The following is a 20,307-nucleotide window of genomic DNA, read 5'->3' on the forward strand; positions in this document are numbered from 1 at the left end:
GATAAAAATAAGTAGATGAATATAAGATAAATTTTGGAGGAAGGCTCCGTAGGACTAAAATTAAGTATTGGAAAAAAAGGAGCAAGGAATAGAAAACAATCAAAGGTAACTCTAGGATTTTGTCTTGAGTAATTATATGGAAAATGGTTCTATTTTTTGAGAGAGGGAAGTCCAGGAATGAAAGACTGATTACTGAAAGGTGAAATAAACTGGTCTGCTAAAAAGAAGCACTTCAATTCTATGTTTCTCATGAGACAGAGTCACTGAGAATGGCAAAATGTTATACACTAAACTCTTCATTTCTCCTTTTCCAACTTTCAAGTCCTCCAACCCAAGATCACAGACCAATTTGCTCTAACCCTATTGATTACATGGCAATGAGAAAATCAGTCTTCCCTTCTAAGTGGGGAGAACCAAACAGTTCATGTTGTGTAGAATGGAATCTGAAATAAGAATTACGCTGGTTTTGCAAACCAGCATGTCATAATGTTTTGTTTCTCGCTTGTTTCAATTTTACTTAATCTATGTACATCCAATATAACATTTAAGTATTACATCTATATGACTTCCGTTAAATAAGAGAATAAAAGAATTCTCCATTCTGCACACATAGCCATGTTATGGGGTTGATATCACAGTACTGAGCATTAGTTTTCCTAATGAAAGGAATACTACCACTCCAAGGAACTTATCTTTTTTCTTGAGATCTCAGGACAGTTTGAAAATTGGTACGAACAGAAAAAGCATAGCTCAGAAAGAAGTAAAGCTCTTACTCACAGTCTAAGTACCAAGTAAGAATCCAGGAACTCTAAACAACATATCATTACCTGGACCCTAAAGGCCTCTGCAGAGCTTGTATTGTTGGTTATTTTATCAGAGAAACTTGAAAAATAGATTCTCTTTTAATCAATGTCACCTAGAGCAGGAAACACTCTCATTTAATCTATGCCAAATGATTTTAGAGATTGTCTTTGCCCAAGTCAACTGAATTTTCTATCTAAACAACATATACTTACTATGTGATGGACATGTGTGCTAATTCAAGTGCCAGATTTCAAAAAAAAGTTTGGGCAGAAAAGAGCCCATTGTTACTCTGGGAAAAGAGAAAGAATTCCTCCCAACTGTTCTGGAGTTCTTTATAACCAAGTAAACCAGAAGCCATATTTTCATTTTGTCTTAAAGCCATTTCCACCTGTTTGCCCCTACCTCATCTACCAGCATGGATTCTCTATGTTGTAGGGATTCTCATGTTAGTCACTTGTTAAGCACAGCTTCCGTGCATTGGCTGTTTTTCCCCAGAAACAATCTTCTGGATGAGCATATGCTGCTTTTTCCTGTCATATTTCAGCTCACATGTTCTCTCCTCACAGATACCTTTCCACCTCTGTTTATTTGGTAACTAAAATTGCTTAACAAATAAACCCAATATGCAATGGCTCAAACACATTATGAGTTCATTTCTCTTTCACTAAATAGTCCAAGAAACTCTCGCAGGTTACAGCCAGGACAGGAAGCTTTGTTCCATACAATTATTCAGGGACCCAGGCAAACACATGACTTCCGTCACTCTGATAATGGCTGTAACCTTCCACCCCACGAGAAGAAACAAAAGACATTAAAGCCATATGAGAATGTTTTATGGGCCAGGCTTGCAAGTGTCACTCTTCATTTCTGCTCATGGACTGTTGGAAAAAACTTAGGCAAATGGCCACTATATGATTTTGTATCAAGTTACAGATTTAGAAATTTAGTGTACTTGGGCAGCCATGTGACTTGTTATGGTAGAAGAAGGGGAGAATGAACTCTCTTAAACAGCTAGTAATGTCTACTACGCCACACTATTTATTTATTTTCTTCCTTTCCCATTAATATGTAAGATCTTCAGGTCCAGATTTGTGCCTGTCTTGTTGATGTCTCAATCCTCAACATCAGAATAAAGCTTGGGACCTAATAAATGTTTGAACAATGTTTGTTCACTGATTGAATGACTCGCCCGGTCAATACATCTCTAAAGACTCCTCTACAGCGAGACCTCTATATTTGGTTGCCATGACACCCTGATGCCCAAGAGTCTACTTTCAGAAATAAGCATGTTCAACCTCTCTTTGTAATCTTTTGTATCAAATGATGATAAAAACCATTTCTAGCATGTAACGAGTAGCTTCCATACACTACACTACTTGACAAGTATTGTCTCATTTAACCCTCACAATAATTTAGGAGGTAGGTATTTTTAATAGATCCATTTTACAATGAAGAAAATGAGGCATGGAAAGGTTAAGTAATTTTTCTCAAGGCCCACAGTAAAAAAGGTAACAGAACAGGGACTCAAATCTGCCTCTAGAATTCAGTCTCCAAAGGTTAAATTCTTAACCATTAGGCTATATGCCCTCTTAAAAAAATATTTATTCATTTAAAGCAGTAGTTCTCAATTAGGGACAATCTTGGCAATTTCCGGAGACATTTTTCATTGTCACAACTTGGGTAAGGGGTTATCAGCATCTAGCAAGTAGAGACCAACAGTGCTATTAAATATCCTATAATCACACGACCTTCCTCCAAAACAACAAATTACTCATTTCAAAATGTCAATAGTGACAAGGTTGAGAAACCCAGTTTCAGAGGGACACTAAATATTAGTCAATTTGAACAAATCATAAGCAATTGTTCTCTTATTCTGATTTTCTCAAAGATGAGTTTTTTCCATTTAAAGTCCTTTTCAAGATTGTCCCACCCTATGTTGTTACTTACTTTTTCTTTTCACACTTTTGCTTCTAATTTCAAATTATTCCTGCAAATGTTATCTTTCAAGCTTGAGTTTTCTTTTGCAACAACTCAGAAAAGTCTCTACTGGTTTTCATTCTAACACTTTCCAATATCCTACCTCTTTATAACACCTCTCTTTACATGTTAACAACATTTGTAATGACCTCCTAAACCCAGACGTAAATCAAATGTTCATTTGACTCCCTCTTCCTTCATTAATTTACCAAACATACTTACCCCATTTGAGATCACTGTGTTCTCTTGAATCCAGCCAGAATTAAATGACCATCTAATGTAAATACTCCATCTTATTAAAACATGAAATGAAAAGAGCTAGGTAATAGCAAAGCCAAGAGGAAACATAAGACTTCCTGACTTCTAGCTGACCATTATTTTTAAGATACCACTTTGCTTCCTACCTGACAGAATGTCTATACACATTTACATGTGTTTATACTAGTGCTTTTAATCTAGCTACAGCTAATAGTAAAGTCAGAGGGCCTGCTAATTTCCAAATACATTGTTTGGTATAATATGCTTTGTATAATTGTATGTTTGCTCTGAAACTAAATACACTTTAAGATATTATTTACAGAAATCAAAACTACAGATTTTTACATGTCACATTGCCTCTTCATTGGCTTTATAGCCAAACAATATGAATCTTGCTTCTATAAATTATAATCAGTATATTTTATTTTAAAGATAATAGCAATGAATAGGCTTGGTAATCTCCAAAAAAACATAAATACATTCTAGCATCCAGGGGAAAGGATGGTGAGAATTCTCACATCCCCTCTGAACTACTACCCAGTTTTTATTTAAACATACATTCATTCTAGGGGGGGAATTATAGGATGGATACAAGAGATGGGTAGTGAGGATGATGGAAGGGAAAAAACTGCAGATGTTAAGGATCTATTTAAAGGGAAACCAATCTAAACAAATCAGAAAGCAAATGGCCCCAAAATGTAAACTTACCACCACCAAACCCAGGGTCTCCAGGTGTTTTCTTTTCTTTTTCTACAGAGACAAGATTGTCAGGATGTCAAGCACCTGATTGAACTCTGCTGCACTGCGTTGTGAATTCCAGGGATATGTGTGTCATTCTGTTCATCTGTTTCCAATTTAACATGCTCGTTCTCTCCAGATAGCTTTACAAATAGCTAAGCACACTTAATGTGGTGACCCAACCAGGAAGGATGTGTCAGACTGCTAACTCTGGTGCTCTTTTCAAATGATTGTCTGGACAGGCAAAACATGATCAGCAGCTATTCCTTGCCAGGGATTTCTCAGGCAGTGAGCTGTCTAATCTGGATATGATCTTCCTTATGACCTTGGCTGCTGTTTCACTATAATTATCTTAGACCTATAGGTAAAACCTAGGCAGACTCATGAATACGGAATTTTTATGGAAATGAACATCAAATATGGAATGTAAGCGTTTGTAGAACAATGAAGAAGCAACAGATGTGAAGGAGCGAGAAGGGAAAAACAAGAAGAACCAGATGGTTAACACCCTTATGAAAAATGGATCTGTGATGCAGTACAATTGCCCTCATGGTAGAAATAGAAACACTGTAGCCTTAAGGGGAGTTCAGTACCCAGCTTAATCTTTTCATATTCCCCGTTATTCCAACTCCTTGCCACTCCACTGTCATGCTAACTCTTGAGACTCTTACAATGCCAGACTATCACATTTGAAATGGAACTCTGAACCACATAGTTAAAGAAGAGAACTAAGCATTAAGTCACTTTTGTTCTGAATGGTTTATCGATCCTGGGAAGACTAGGAACAAAGAAAAAAGAAAAACCTCCTAAGATATTTGCCTCCAAAAAAGAATGGCAAAAGTAAGAAAGAAAAATGCAAGAGTAGTGATTACATATAAAAATATCCCATAGGGGTGCAAACAGTTCAATTTTTTTGTACAAACTGATCCACATTTCATCCCTTAAAATATTGTAAGATAAACCTCCACTGGTAGGTAAAAACAGACATCCATTACAAGTATAAAACTATGATACACAAATTCCATATGCACACTACATAATCTAAGTTTTTTTAACTGTAAAACCATTCAGTGCGATTTATCATAGCCCACAATAAGAGACATTATATTTTGAACCTGTCACCAGAATTCTCAGGAACATCCCCCATATGTAAAAGTCCTTTAGAGGTCTAAATAAAAGTAACTGAAAGGGGGACAAAGAAAGAAAAACAAAGGCCAATTAGTTCTATGGCTTACTAGTGTTTTTTTCCCAAGACATTTTCTTTAATATGAGAAGAAAATGTATACAATGTTTTAAACAAGGAAAAGAAATGACTGGAGAGGGAAGTGGATTTTATTCCACCTCTAACTGGTCCTAGACCAAAAGACATAAGACATTAATATATAAAATAGTGAAGGGATTATCAGATTAATTATTATTTACAGTTTATCCAAAAAAAAATTATATCTAAACTAAATCTAAAGGCAATCAGTTTATTGTCTGTAAAATGAGTGTAAGTAACAACCTTAACCAACAGTGCACACAGTACCTGATCCCAGCCAGCAGATGACCCATGAGTGCTGATGTGGTAATTCCCAGGAGCAGCCCAGACCACTGCAGGGGCTGAGGGCTAATGTGTACAGAGCCTGGCTCCATGCAGCCAATGGGATCTGTTGTGCCCCCAATGTGGGAATTCCCTGGAGTGGTCCTGAGTGGTTCATAGCACACATGGACATATGAGAGAGGAAGCACAGAGGACTCAGCTGGTGCCAATCTAGGAGTTACCTGAATGGGCTCCCAACCCACTGCTGGCCCATCACTCTTCCCCTGCCTGCACAGAACCCACAGGTAACCACCCAGAATCCCTCCAATGTGCCCCCAGGAACACACCCTGGGATCCCCAGCACCAGGAAAAGCCCATCTCACACTTACTCATCCTCCAGCTTGCCAAAACCATGAGGCACATGCAGTCTACACAGTGAACTCTCCTACACAAGGCCCATCCTCCAAGACTGGGAGAGCTAGCCCTTTCAACTAATTCAAAGAACCAAGCACAAAAAGTCATAAAAATAAGGAGATGGGAATATGCTGCAAACAACAAACAACAGAACAAGAAAAAAAAATAAATGAAACAGAATTAACCAAACTACCTGGGAAAGTTGTAAAGATACTAACTAGACTTGAGAAAACAACAGTGGAACTCCAGGTGGACCTCAAAAAAGAGATAGAAAGTCAAAAAAGAACCAGTTAGAAATAAAGAATTCAGTAGGTATTCTGAATTCAGGTATACTGGAGGAAATGAGCAGCAGACTAGAGGATTCAGAAGATGAATCAAAGCTTGGAAGACAGAGTAATGGAAAGCACTTAAGCTGAACAGCATAAGGAATTATGAATTAAAAGAAAAGAGGATATGGTAAGAGAGTTCTGGGACAACATAAAATGTCCTAATATGCATATTATGGGAATTCCAGAAGGAGGAGAAAGAAAGGTATAGAAAATTTATTTGAAAAGAAAATAGCTGAAAACATCACTAACCTGGGGAAGGAAACAACATACCAGGTCCAGGAAGCAAAGAGAGCTCTAAACAAGATGAAGTAAAGGAAGTATACACCAAGACACATCATAATCAAAATATCAGAGATCAAAGACAAAGAGAGATTCTTAGAAGCATCAAGAGAAAAGCAACAATTACATATAAGGGAACCCCATAGAATTATCAGCTGATTTTTCTGCAGAAACTCTACAGGCCAGAAAGGAATAGCATGATATATTCAAAATGCCAAACTGAAGAAAACCTCCTCCAACCAAGAATACTCTACCCAACAAGGTTATCATTCAGAACTGAAGGAGCGATAAAGAGCTTCATAGTTAAACATAAGTTAAAAGAATTTACCACTATTAAACTGGACTTACAAGAAATGTTAAAGGGACTTCTTAAAAGAGGAAATGAAAATAACCAAGATAGAAGAAACTTAAGAATGAGAAGAATTTCCACTGGCAAATCAAACATATAACAGAGATAGTAGATCAATTACTTATAAGCTAACATGAAGGGCAAAAAGATAAAAGTAGCAAAGGCAATTACATCTAAAAATTAGTTAAGGGAATCACTTAATAGGAAGGTAAAAAAGAAAAGATATATATATATAAAACATGAAAGATGAGGAGTAAAAAAATATACTGCTGCTAGAATGTATTCAAACTTAAGTGACCATCAGCTTATTATAGATTGTTATAGTTATAGGATGTCATATGAGAACCCCATGGTATCCACAAGCCAAAAACTTATGATACACAAAAAAGAAAGACAAGGAGACCCAACCATAACACTAAAGAAAGTAATAAACCACAAGAGAAGAGAGAAAGAGAGGGAAAACAGATGGTAAAAGAACAACAAAAACAACCAGGAAGTACTTAACAAAATGGCAATAAATACATAGATATCAATAATTGCTTTAATTGTAAATGGCCTAAATGCTCCAAACAAAAGAGGTGTGACTGAATGGACAAAAAAACAAGACCCATTCCTTTGCTGTCTGCAAGAGACTCATTTTAGACCTAAAGACACACACAGAATGAAAATTAAGGGATGGAAAAAAGACATGGTGCAAATAGGGATGGAAAAAATCTAGAGTTGCAATACTGATATCAGACAAAATAGAGTTCAGAACAAATAAATTAATAAGAGATAAAGAAGGACATTACATAACGATAAAGAGATCAATCCAACAAGAGGATATAACAATCATAAACATCTATGCATTCAACATAGGGGCACCTAAATATATAAAAAAAATACAAACAACTACAAGGAGAAATTGAAAGCAATATAATAATAGTAAGGAACTTTAATACCCCACTTACATCAGTGGGTAGACATCCAGACAGAAAATAAAAAGGAAACAAGAATTGAATGGCACATTAGACTAGATGAACAACAGATATACACAGAACATTTTAACCACGAACAACAGAATACACATTTTCCTCAAGTGCATATAGCACATTCCCCAAAGAGATCACATATTAGGAACCAAACAAGTTGCAACAATTTTAAGAAAACTAAAATTGTATCAAGCATCTTCTCAGCCCACAATGGAATGAAACAAGAAATCAATTACAAAAAATAAACTAGAAAAAAACACAAACATGTGAAGGCTACACAGTATGCTTCTAAATAATCAATGCACCAAGGAAGAGATCAAAGAGGGAATTTGGATACAAATGAAAGCAGTAATACAATGGTTCAAGATATGTGGGATGCCAGCAAAAGCAGTCCTAAGAAGAAAGTTTATAGCAATGCAGGCCTACCTCAAGAAACAAGGACAATCGCAAAAACAAACTAACCCTACAACCAAAAGATCTAGAAAAAGAAGAACAAACAAAACCAAAATTAGTAGGAGAGACATAATAAAGATCAGAGTGGAAATAAGTGAAATAGAGATTAAGAAAACAACAGGAAAAAAATCAATGAAATCAAGAGCTGGTTCTTTAAGAAGATAAATATAATAGATAAACCCTTAGTCAGATTTATCAAGAAAAACAGAGAAGACACAAATAAAATCAGAAATATAAAGGAAGTTGCAACTGACATCAAGGGAATTCAAAAAATTATAAGAGAAGTCTATGAAAAATTATATACCAATAAATTGGACAACCTATAAGAAGTGGATAAATTCCTAGAATGATATAATTTTCAAAGACTGACCCAGGAAGAAACAGAAAATCTAAACAGACTGATTACTAGTAATGAAATTGAAGTGGTAATCAAAAACTCCCAAAAAACGAAATCCAATACCAGATGACTTCACAGATAAATTCTACCAAACACTTAAGGAAGAGCTAATACCTATCATTCTTAAAATATTCCAGAAAATAGAAGAGGAGAGAATACTTCCAAACTCATTCTACAAGGCCTGCATCATTATAATACCAAAACCAGATAAAGACACTATAAAAAAAGAAAACTACAGACCAATATCCCTCATGAACATAGATGCAAAAATTCTCAGCAAAATATTTGCAAACCAAATTCAAATATAGATGAAAAGGATCTTTCATCACAGTCAAGTATGATTTATTCCAGGGATACAAGGATGGTACAACATCTGCAAATTAATCAATGTGATACACCTTAACAAAAAGGATAAAAACCATATGATCATCTCAATAGATGTTGAAAAAGCATTTGACAAATCTCAACATCAATTCATGACAACAACCATTTACAAAGTGGATATAAAGGGAACATACCTCAACATAATAAAGGCTATATATGACAAACCCACAGCTAACATCATACTCAATGGTGAAAAGCTGAAAGCTTTTCCTCTAAGATCAGGAACAAGACAAGCAAGTCCACTCTCTCCACTTTTATTTAACATAGTACTGCAAGTCCTAGCCTTGGCAATCAGACAAGTAAAAGAGATGAGACATTCAGATTAGTAAGGAAGAAGTAAAACTGTCACTATTTGCAGACGATATTTTATGTAGGGAATCCTAAAGACCCCAAAAAACTATTAGGTCTATCTAATAACTGGATTCAGCAAAGTTGAAGGATATAAAATCAGTATGCAGAAATCTGTTGCATTCCTATATACTAACAGTATATACTAACAATGGACTAACAGAAATAAAAATCAAGAAAACAATTATATTTACAACTGTATTAGAAGAATAAAACGCATAGGAATAAATCTAACAACAGAGGTGAAAGACCTCTACTCTGAAAACTATAAGACACTGATGAAAGAACTTGAAAACACAAATAAATGGAAATCTATCCCATGCTCATGGATAGGAAGAATTAATATTGTCAAAGCAGTCATCCTGCCAAAGCAATTTACAGATTGAATGCAATCCCCATCAAAGTACCAATGGCATTTTGCGGTGAACTAGAGCAAACGATCTTAATTCATATGGAACTGCATAAGACCCTGAATAGCCAAAGCAATCTTGAGAAAGAAGAACAAAGATGAGGGCATCATATTCCCTGACTTCAAGATACCCTACAAAGCTACAGTTATTAAAACAGTATGATACTGGCACAAGAACAGATCCATATCAATGGAACAGAATAGAGTGCTCAGAAATAAACCCACACATATATGGTCAATTAATATAGGACAAAGGAGAAATGAATATATAATGGAGAAAAGACAATCTCTTCCATAAATGGTATTGGGATAACTGGACAGCTACATGGAAGAGCATGAAACTTGTTTATTGTCTTACACCATAAAAAATAAATTCTAAATGGATTAAAGACTTAAATGTAAGACATGAAATCATAAGAAGAAAACAGGTAAGAATCTCATGAACAATAGCATGAGAAATTTCTTTCTGGATACATCTCCCTGGGAAAGGGAAGCAAAAGTAAAAATAAACAAGTGGGACTACACCAAACTAAAAAGCTTCTACACAGCAGAGGAAACCATCAACAAAACAAAAAGGCAACCTAACATGGGAGGATATATTTGCAAGTAATACCAAAGTGGTTAATATCCAAAACATATAAAAAATACATATAATTCAACTCAAGAATAAAACCAAATAATCCAATTTAAAAAATGGGTAGAGGACCTGAATAGACATTTTACCAAAGGAGACTTACAGATGGCCAACAGGCATATGAAAAGATGCTCAACGTCACTGATCATCAGAGAAATGCAAATTAAAACCACAATGAGATATCACCTCACAACATTCAGAATGGTTACTATCCAAAATACAAGAAATAATAAGTGTTGGTTAGGATGTGGAGAAAGGGAGCTCTCCTACACTGTTGGTGGGAATGTAAATTAGTGCAGCCACTGTGGAAAATGATATGGAGTTTCCTAAAAAAATGAAAAATAGAAATACTATACAACCTAGTAACTCCACTTCTAGGAGTTTATCCAAAGAAAATAAAATCACTAATTCGATAAGATATATGCATTGTTCATTACCACATTGTTTACAACAGCAAAGATATGGAAGCAACCCAAGTGTCCATCAATAGATGAATGGATATAAAAGATGTGGTACAGATACACAATGGAATAATACTAAGCCATTAAAAAGGAAGTAAATTTTGCCATTTGCAACAACATGGATGGACCTAGAGTGTATCATGTTAAGTGAAATAAGCAAGGCAGAGAAAGACAAATACCACATGATTTCACTTATATGTGGAATCTAAGGAAACAAAACAAACAAATGAAAAAGAAATAGACAATAAACCCACAAATATGGACACAGAGTGCTAGTTACCATAGGAAGGGGGTTCGTGGAATGGGCAAAATAGGTAAAGGGGATAAAGAGGCACAAACTGCAAATTGTAAAATAAGCCAGTCATCGGAATGGAAGTACAACACAGAGAATATAACCAACAATATTATCTTGGTATGGTAATGGGGTAGCTACACTTACTTTAGCAAGCATCTAGCAATGCATATTACAGTCACTATGTTGTATATATGAGACCAGTATAATATTGTATATCAACTTTATTCCAATAAAAAATACATTCATCACCCATTTCAGTGAATGTTATACTCATGTTATTAAAACACTTAAAATTCTTTAAAGATACATTTCTGAAGAAATTATTTCTTTGAATAAATTATTTTGAAGATACTCTTTGAAGAAATTATATGTGCTTAATGATACTACTATTCATGTGTAATGCTGCTCAATTCTTTTGAATGTGTTAAGCCAGAGGAAGATTTCCAGAACTTCATCTTTTTTTTTTTTTTTATTGAAGGGTAATTGACAACAGTATTCAGAACTTCATCTTTAAACAGAGATTGAGATAAAGTAACTCAACCTTGGCAATGTGTTAAAACTGCATGTGTAAGTAATTAGAGTATATTTTAAAGCTGTTTTCCTTTGTGTAAATCTTTTCACTTCCTACAAATGAAATTAAGGAAGGATATATTGGATTTTGAAATCTTTTGTTTTACTTTTAAAAATATTTGTAGTAAAGCATGCTCAATTAAAAGGGCACCACAAAAGACAGGAGGAACTCTTATGATTCTGAAGTGTAACAGCCACATACCAATGTGATTAGCCCTTAGCAGGCACATTACAACAAGCATAGTTTATCTTCATCAACAAGTAAAATAATCACATATTCTTGAGAGAATTTTAGAGTGTTCCCTTAGTTTCTTAAGGAAATATACTATGACTTATATCCTCCAAACTTAGCATAATAACTGAGACAGAATATGTATTCAATGTATATAGAATTTATGGATGAAATAAGGGAGGAAAAGAAGGAGAGAGAAAAGAATCAGTCAATAAACTGTCTACTAACAAATTGCCTTAAAAATAAATTGACTATGGCAGAGCAGCATTTTATAGACTAACTCTTCTACCAAGAACAACTATAAAATGTCAAGATAATCCAGTTCTTTGAAGGCCTTGGGCAGCAACAATGATAGCCAGGACTTAAAAGGACAAGACCCCAAAGATGAGGGAAATGTGTTGAAATGAATCTACAATTCTCTGTTTCTGGGTCCCAGAGGCATTTTCAAATTCCTAAGATGAAAATGGCAAGAGGCCAAGAAACCAAGGAAAAGTCAGAATGAAGCAGTTAAGAAGTAATAAAGGTGATCAGAGTTTTTAAGTAGTCTCATGATACCAAGGAGCAAAAATTCCTACCAAAGAGAAATGATCCCAGTAAAAAACCACCGGCCTTCCACTGAGACAACCCAAGGGCCACAAACTAGAAACAGTCTAGCCCTCAGGAATACTGAAATTCAGACCTATGTTCCTCAATCTGTGATTGGATTGAGATAATGTATCCAAATACTAAACCTGAAAGAATAACAAGTAAGCACATTCTAAAAAAAAGGTAACATTATCCAGAAGTTCTATAACTTTTTAATAAAATATGTAAAACATTCTATCAAAAATTATCAGGTTTGCCAGGAGAAAAGACCAAATAATTGAAAACCAATAAATACAATAAGAAATAGAAATAGATTCACAGATAACTCAGATATTAGTGTTATCAGACACAAAATAAATAATTGTATTTACTGTTTAAGAAAATAAATGACAACATGAAGAATTCCACCAGACAACTAGAGTTCTGTTAAGAAAACTAAATTAAAATTAGAACTGGTGTACACAATAACTAAAATTCAGAACTCAACATACCATATTAGACACTATAGAAAGGTGTATTAGTGAAAGGAAATACAAGTCAATAAAAAGTGGCTAGATGAAAGCACAGATATTAAAAAGTGAGAGAGAGGTTTTTTTAAAGATATAAAACACAAAATTTAGGAGACATATGAGACATGGTGAAAAACTCTACCATACATATAATTGAAATCCCAAGGGAAAATACAAAGAGAAAATAAAAGAATCCATATTCAAAAAGTACTGGCCAAGGAATTTTGAAAACTGACCAAAGAATGCAAAACAATTAAGAAGCTCTATAAACCCAAAACAAAATAACACTAAGAAAATACCGTGTGTGTGTGTGTGTGTGTATTTCTTACAACCAAAGATAAATTCTTAAAAACAGATACAAAAATAAAATTCAAATAAGCAACAAGCTTGATTTACTAACAGAATTGAAATCAGAGGACTGTAGAATAATATCTTCAACCTTTGAATCAAAGTAACTTCTAACCAGAACTCTTAACGAGAAAGATAATTCTGAAAAAGAAAAGGCAAGTAAAGATATGTCAGACAAACCAAAGTGGAGAAAATTTATTGACATCAGACCTGTGCCAACAAGCAAGCAACAACAAAAAATACTAAGGGTTCTTCATTGCAAACAAAGTGATTCTAAACATGCAGAAAGGAATGAAGTGCATTAGAATGAGTAATTGACTATTTTCCAAATTCACACTCAGAATTTAGAAAATATAAATGAATTTAACTCTGTAAAACAGTATATATATATACATATACAGACTGGATTAAAGATGGTGGTGTGAGAGGAGAGACAGAGGCTTCCTCCTAAAACTGGATACAATTAGAAAATATAATTGGTGCAACTAATCCTGAGAGAGCAACAGGAAAGAGGATGGCGTCAGACTGCACACACCTGGAGAAAAGAGCAGACCTCACCGAACGGGGTAACGTACCAGAGCTGTGGCTCCGTGGGACCCGAGCCCCTCCCCCACCCCAGCTCACCGGTGGGAGGAAGAGAAACGGAGCAGGGACAGACTGGAAGGCTTGGGACTGCTGAATACTTAGCTCTGGAGATCTGCTCTGGGAGCACAAACCTGCATTTCATGGTGCTTTCATGAGACTCGCATGACTATTGGGTTGGAAAGTTAATACAGGCAGAGTTCCTGGGGAGACTGGGATTCTGGCCACTTGTGGAAAGCAGGGATCCATATCCGGCTGCTCTGGGACAAAAACTTATACCTGTGTGCCCGGACCACTGGCTCAGGCAATGGAGACAGGCACAGCAGCCGGGAGGCAGGGAACCGCTCTTTCCTCCCCCAAGGCACCAGTACCGCTCCCCTGCGACCCCCGATATTGCTTCAGGGGATGAGCAGCTCCAGAGACTACAGCTTCTGGACACTAGAGGGCGCCATATACAACCATGAAAAGCCAAAGGAACCTTGTCCAGAGTAAAATTATTAATACAACTCCCGAGAAAGATTTAAATGATATGGACCTCATGACTCTTCCTGAAAGGGAGTTCAAAATAAAAATCATCAACATTTTAATGGAGGTACGGAAAGACATCCAAGAACTCAGGAATGAATTCAGGTCATAGATCCAATAATTGAGGAGCACGATGGAGGGTATTAAAAGCAGGTTGGATACGGGGGGAGGAGACAATAAATGAAATAGAAACTAGAGAAGAGGAATACAAAGAAGCTGAGGCACAGAGAGAAAAAAGGATCTCTAAGAATGAAAGAATAGTGAGAGAACTGTGTGACCAATCCAAGCAAAACAATATTCACATTATAGGGATACCAGAAGAAGAAGAAGAGAGAGAGAAAGGGATAGAAGGTATCTTTGAGGAGGTAGTTGCTGAAAATATAGTCTCTCAGGCCATGGAAATCCACAGATCCCCCTACACAAGGGACCCAAGGAAGACAACACCAAGACACATAGTAATTAAAATGGGAAAGATCAAGGATAAGGACAGATGCTAAAAGCAGCCAGAGACAGAAATAAGATCACATACAAAGGAAAGCCCATCAGGCTAACATCAGACTTCTCAGCAGAAACCTTACAGGCCAGAAGGGAGTGGCATGATGTACTTAATGCCATGAAGCAGAAGGGCCTGGAACCAAGATTGCTTTATCCGGCAAGATTATCATTTAAATTTGAAGAAGGTATTAAACAATTTCCAGATAAGCAAAAGCTGAGAGAATCTGCCTCCCACAAACCATCTCTACAGTCTATTTTGGAGGAACTGCTATAGATGGAACTGTTTCTAAGGTTGAATAGCTGTCACCAGAGGTAATAAAACCACAGGAAAGAAAGTAGAACAGCTAATTACTAAGGAAATGCAAAATTAAATTAACTATCCTCAAAGTCAATAAGGGACAAAGAGTACAGAATTTGATACCTAATATATAAAGAATGAAGGAGGTAGAAAAAGGAGGAGAAATAGAAAAGAACCTTTAGATTGTGTTTGTAACAGCATACTAAGAGAGCCAAGTTAGACTCTTAGATTGTAAGGAAAGTAACCTGGAACCTTTGGTAACCACATATCTAAAGCCTGAAATGGCAATAAGTACATACCTATCGATGATCACCCTAAATGTAAATGGGCTGAATGCACCAATCAAAAGACATAGAGTCACTGAATGGATAAAAAACAAGACCCATCTATATGCTGCTTACAAGAGACTCACCTCAAACCCAAAGACATATACAGACTAAAAGTCAAGGGATGGAAAAATATATTTCATGCAAACAATAGGGAAAAAAAAGTAGGTGTTGCAGTACTAGTATCAGACAAAATAGACTTCAAAACAAAGAAAGTAAAGAGAGATAAAGAAGGACATTACATAATGATAAAGGGCTCAGTCCAACAAGAAGATATAACCATTATAAATATATATGCCCCCAACACAGGAGCACCACCATATGTGAAACAAATACTAACAGAACTAAAGGAGGAAATAGAATGCAATGCATTCATTTTAGGAGACTTCAACACACCATTCACTCCAAAGGACAGATCCACCAGACAGAAAATAAGTAAGGACACAGAGGCACTGAACAACACACTAGAACAGATGGACCTAATAGACATCTATAGAACTCTACACCCAAAAGCAACAGGATGCACATTCTTCTCAAGTGCACATGGAACATTCTCCAGAATAGACCACATACTAGGCCACAAAAAGAGCCTCAGTAAATTCAAAAAGATTGAAATTCTACCAACCAACTTTTCAGACCACAAAGGTATAAATATAGAAATAAATTGTACAAAGAAAACAAAAAGACTCACAAACACATGGAGGCTTAACAACATGCTCTTAAATAGTCAATGGATCAACGACCAAATTAAAATGGAGATCCAGCAATATAAGGAAATAAATGACAACAACAACACAAAGCCCCAACTTCTGTGGGATGCTGCGAAAGCAGTCTTAAGAGGAAAGTATATAGCAATTCAGGCATATTTAAAGAAGGAAGAACAAACCCAAATGAATAGTCTAACATCACAATTATCAAAATTGGAAAAAGAAGAACAAATGAGGCCTAAAGTCAGCAGAAGGAGGGACATAATAAAGATCAGAGAAGAAATAAATAAAATTGAGAAGAATAAAACAATAGAAAAAATCAGTGAAACCAAGAGCTGGTTCCTTGAGAAAATAAACAAAATAGATAAGCCCCTAGCCAGACTTATTAAGAGAAAAACAGAATCAACACACATCAACAGAATCAGAAATGAGAAAGGAAAAATCATGATGGACCCCACAGAAATACAAAGAATTATTAGAGAATACTATGCAAACCTATATGCTAAGAAGCAGGAAAACATAGAAGAAAAGGACAACTTCTTAGAAAAATACAACTTTCCAAGACTGACCAAGGAAGAATCACAAAATCTAAACAAACCAATCATCAGCAAAGAAATTGAAACAGTAATCAAAAAACTACCCAAGAACAAAAACCCTGGGCCAGATGGATTTACCTCGGAATTTTATCAGACATACAGAGAAGATATAATTCCCACTCTCCTTAAAGTTTTCCAAAAAATAGAAGAGGAGGGAATACTCCCAAACTCATTCTATGAAGCCAACATCACCCTAATACCAAAATCAGGCAAAGACCCCACCAAAAAAGAAAATTACAAACCAATATCACTGATGAACGTAGATGCAAAAATACTCAACAAAATATTAGCAAACTGAATTAAAAAATACATCAAAAGGATCATACACCATGACCAAGTGGGATTCATCCCAGGGATGCCATGATGGTACAACATTTGAAAATCCATCAACATCATCCACCACATCAACAAAAGGACAAAAAGCACATGATTATCTCCAGGGATGCTGAAAAACCATTCGACAAAATTCAGCACCCATTCATGATAAAAACTCTCAACAAAATGGGTATAGAGGGCAGGTACCTCAACATAATAAAGGCCATATATGATAAACCCACAGCCAACATCATACTGAACAGTGAAAAGCTGGAAGCTTTTCCTCTGAGATCGGGGATTAGACAGGGATGCCCACTCTCCCCACTGTTATTTAACATAGTACTGGAGGTCCTAGCCACGGCAAACAGACAAAACAAATACAAGGAATCCAAATTGGTAAAGAAGTCAAATTGTCACTATTTGCAGATGACATGATATTGTACATAAAAAACCCTAAAGACTCCACTCCAAAACTACTAGAACTGATATCAGAATACAGCAAAGTTGCAGGATACAAAATAAACACACAGAAGTCTGTGGCTTTCCTATACACTAACAATGAACTAATAGAAAGAGAAATCAGGAAAACAATTCCATTCACAATTGCATCAAAAAGAATAAAATACTTAGGAATAAACCTTACCAGGGAGGTGAAAGACCTACACCTTGAAAACTATAAGACACTCTTAAGAGAAATTAAAGAGGACACTAACAAATGGAAAGTCATCCCATGCTCCTGGCTAGGAAGAATTAATATCGTCAAAATGGCCATCCTGCCCAAAGCAATATACAGGTTTGATGCAATCCCTATCAAATTACCAACAACATTCTTCAACGAACTAGAACAAATATTTCAAAAATTCATATGGAAACATCAAAGACCCCGAATAGCCAAAGGAATCCTGAGAAGGAAGAATAAAGTTGGGGTGATCTTGCTCCCCAACTTCAAGCTCTACTACAAAGCCACAGTAATCAAGACAGTTTGGTACTGGCACAAGAACAGAGCCACAGACCAGTGGAACAGAATAGAAACCCTAGATATTTACCCAAACATTTATGGTCAATTAATATATGATAAATGAGCCATGGACATACAATGGGGAAATGACAGTCTCTTCAACAGATGGTGCTAGCAAAACTGGACAGCTACATGTAAGAGAATGAAACTGGATCACTGTCTAACCCCATACACAAAAGTAAATTTGAAATGGATCAAAGACCTGAATGTAAGTCATGAAACCATAAAACTCTTAGAAAAAAACAGGCAAAAATCTCTTGGACATAAACGTGAGCCACTTCTTCATGAACATATCTCCCCGGGCAAGGGAAAAAAAAGCAAAAATGAACAAGTGGGACTATATCAAGCTGAAAAGCTTCTGTACAGAAAAGGATACCATCAATAGAACGAAAAGGTACCCTACAGTATGGGAGAATATATTCATAAATGACAGATCCAACAAAGGGTTGACATCGAAAATATATAAAGAGCTCACACACCTCAACAAACAAAAAGCAAATAATCCAATTAAAAAATGAGCAGAGGAGCTGAACAGTTCTCCAAAGAAAAAATTCAGATGGCCATCAGACACAAAAAGATGCTCCACATCGCTTGTCATCAGAGAAATGCAAATTAAAACCACAATGAGATATTACCTCACACTAGTAAGGATCGCCACCATCCAAAAGACAAACAACAATAAATGTTGGCGAGGTTGTGGAGAAAGAGGAACCCTCCTACACTGCTGGTGGGAATGCAAATCAGTTCAACCATTGCGGAATGCAGTATGGAGGCTCCTCAAAAAGCTCAAAATAGAAATACCATTTGACCCAGGAATTCCATTTCTTGGAATTTACCCTAAGAATGCAGCACTCCAGTTTGAAAAAGACAGGTGCACCCCTATGTTTATCGCAGCACTATTTACAATAGTCAAGAAATGGAAGCAACCTAAATGTCCATCAGTAGATGAATGGATAAAGAAGAGGTGGTACATATACACAATGGAATATTACTCCGCCATTAAGAAAAAACAGATCCTACCATTTGCAACAACATGGATGGAGCTAGAGGGTATTATTCTCAGTGAAATAAGCCAGGTGGAGAAAGACAAGTACCAAATGATTTCACTCATATGTGTAGTATAAGAACAAAGAGAAACTGAAGGAACAAAACAGCAGCAGAATCACAGAACCCAAGAATGGACTAACAGTTACCAAAGGGAAAGGGACTGGGCAGGAGGGGTGGGAAGGGAGGTATAAGGGCAGGGAAAAAGAAAGGGGGCCTTACAATTAGCATGTATCATTTGGGGAGGGGCATAGGGAGGGATGTGCAACACAGAGAAGACAGGTAGTGAGTCTACAGCATCTTACTACGCTGATGGACAGTGACTGTAATGGGGTTTGTGGGGGGGACTTGGTGAAGGGGGAAATCTAGTAACCATAATGTTCTTCATGTAATTGCAGATTAATGACAATAAAATGAATAATAAAAAATAAATAAAATAAATAAATACAAAAGTTATTTTTAAATTAAAAAAACAATACATATATAGTGTCTTGTGGAATTTTATATAGAGAGAGGATTAAAATATGTGACTAGACGAGAGAAAAGGCTGATGGAAGTAATGTTTAAAATTATCTCATTGTCTAGGAGTTGATAAAATAGTGATAGTTTTAAAAGTACTAATTTCTAGTAGACTTTACTGAGTAAAAGATTTATGTTGTAAAATCTAGAATAGATATTGGCAAGCTATGCTAAGAGCCAAATTCAACCCACTAGTTATTTTTGTATAGCCTGAAAGCAAAGAATAGTTTTACATTCATTCCTAAATGGTAGGAAAAATTACCAAAGAAAAATAGAATGTTTACAGAGTGCTTTACAATAACATGTCATGCATTGCTCTAGATCTTTGCATTTATTAGTTATTTAATCTTTACATCAAATCACTGTCAAGAGGAAATCAAACATCTAGATAGGTTAACAGTTCAAGATTGCACAACTAATGATTAGTTTTTCTGATGTTCAAACTCCAGGTCTTATTTCAGAGGCTGTACTCCTAACATGAAAACTTATCCACAACTAGGGGATAAGTATATAGATGTCTAAAGAGAAATGTAGATAACGCATTCTGATGCAGTTTTATGAGGGAATCTTACTGTGTTTTACAGAAGCAAAGAGAAGAGAACATATTTTTTACCAT

Source organism: Manis pentadactyla, chromosome 5 (assembly GCF_030020395.1).
Source record: "Manis pentadactyla isolate mManPen7 chromosome 5, mManPen7.hap1, whole genome shotgun sequence".
In the NCBI taxonomy this organism is placed as follows: Eukaryota; Metazoa; Chordata; class Mammalia; order Pholidota; family Manidae; genus Manis; species Manis pentadactyla.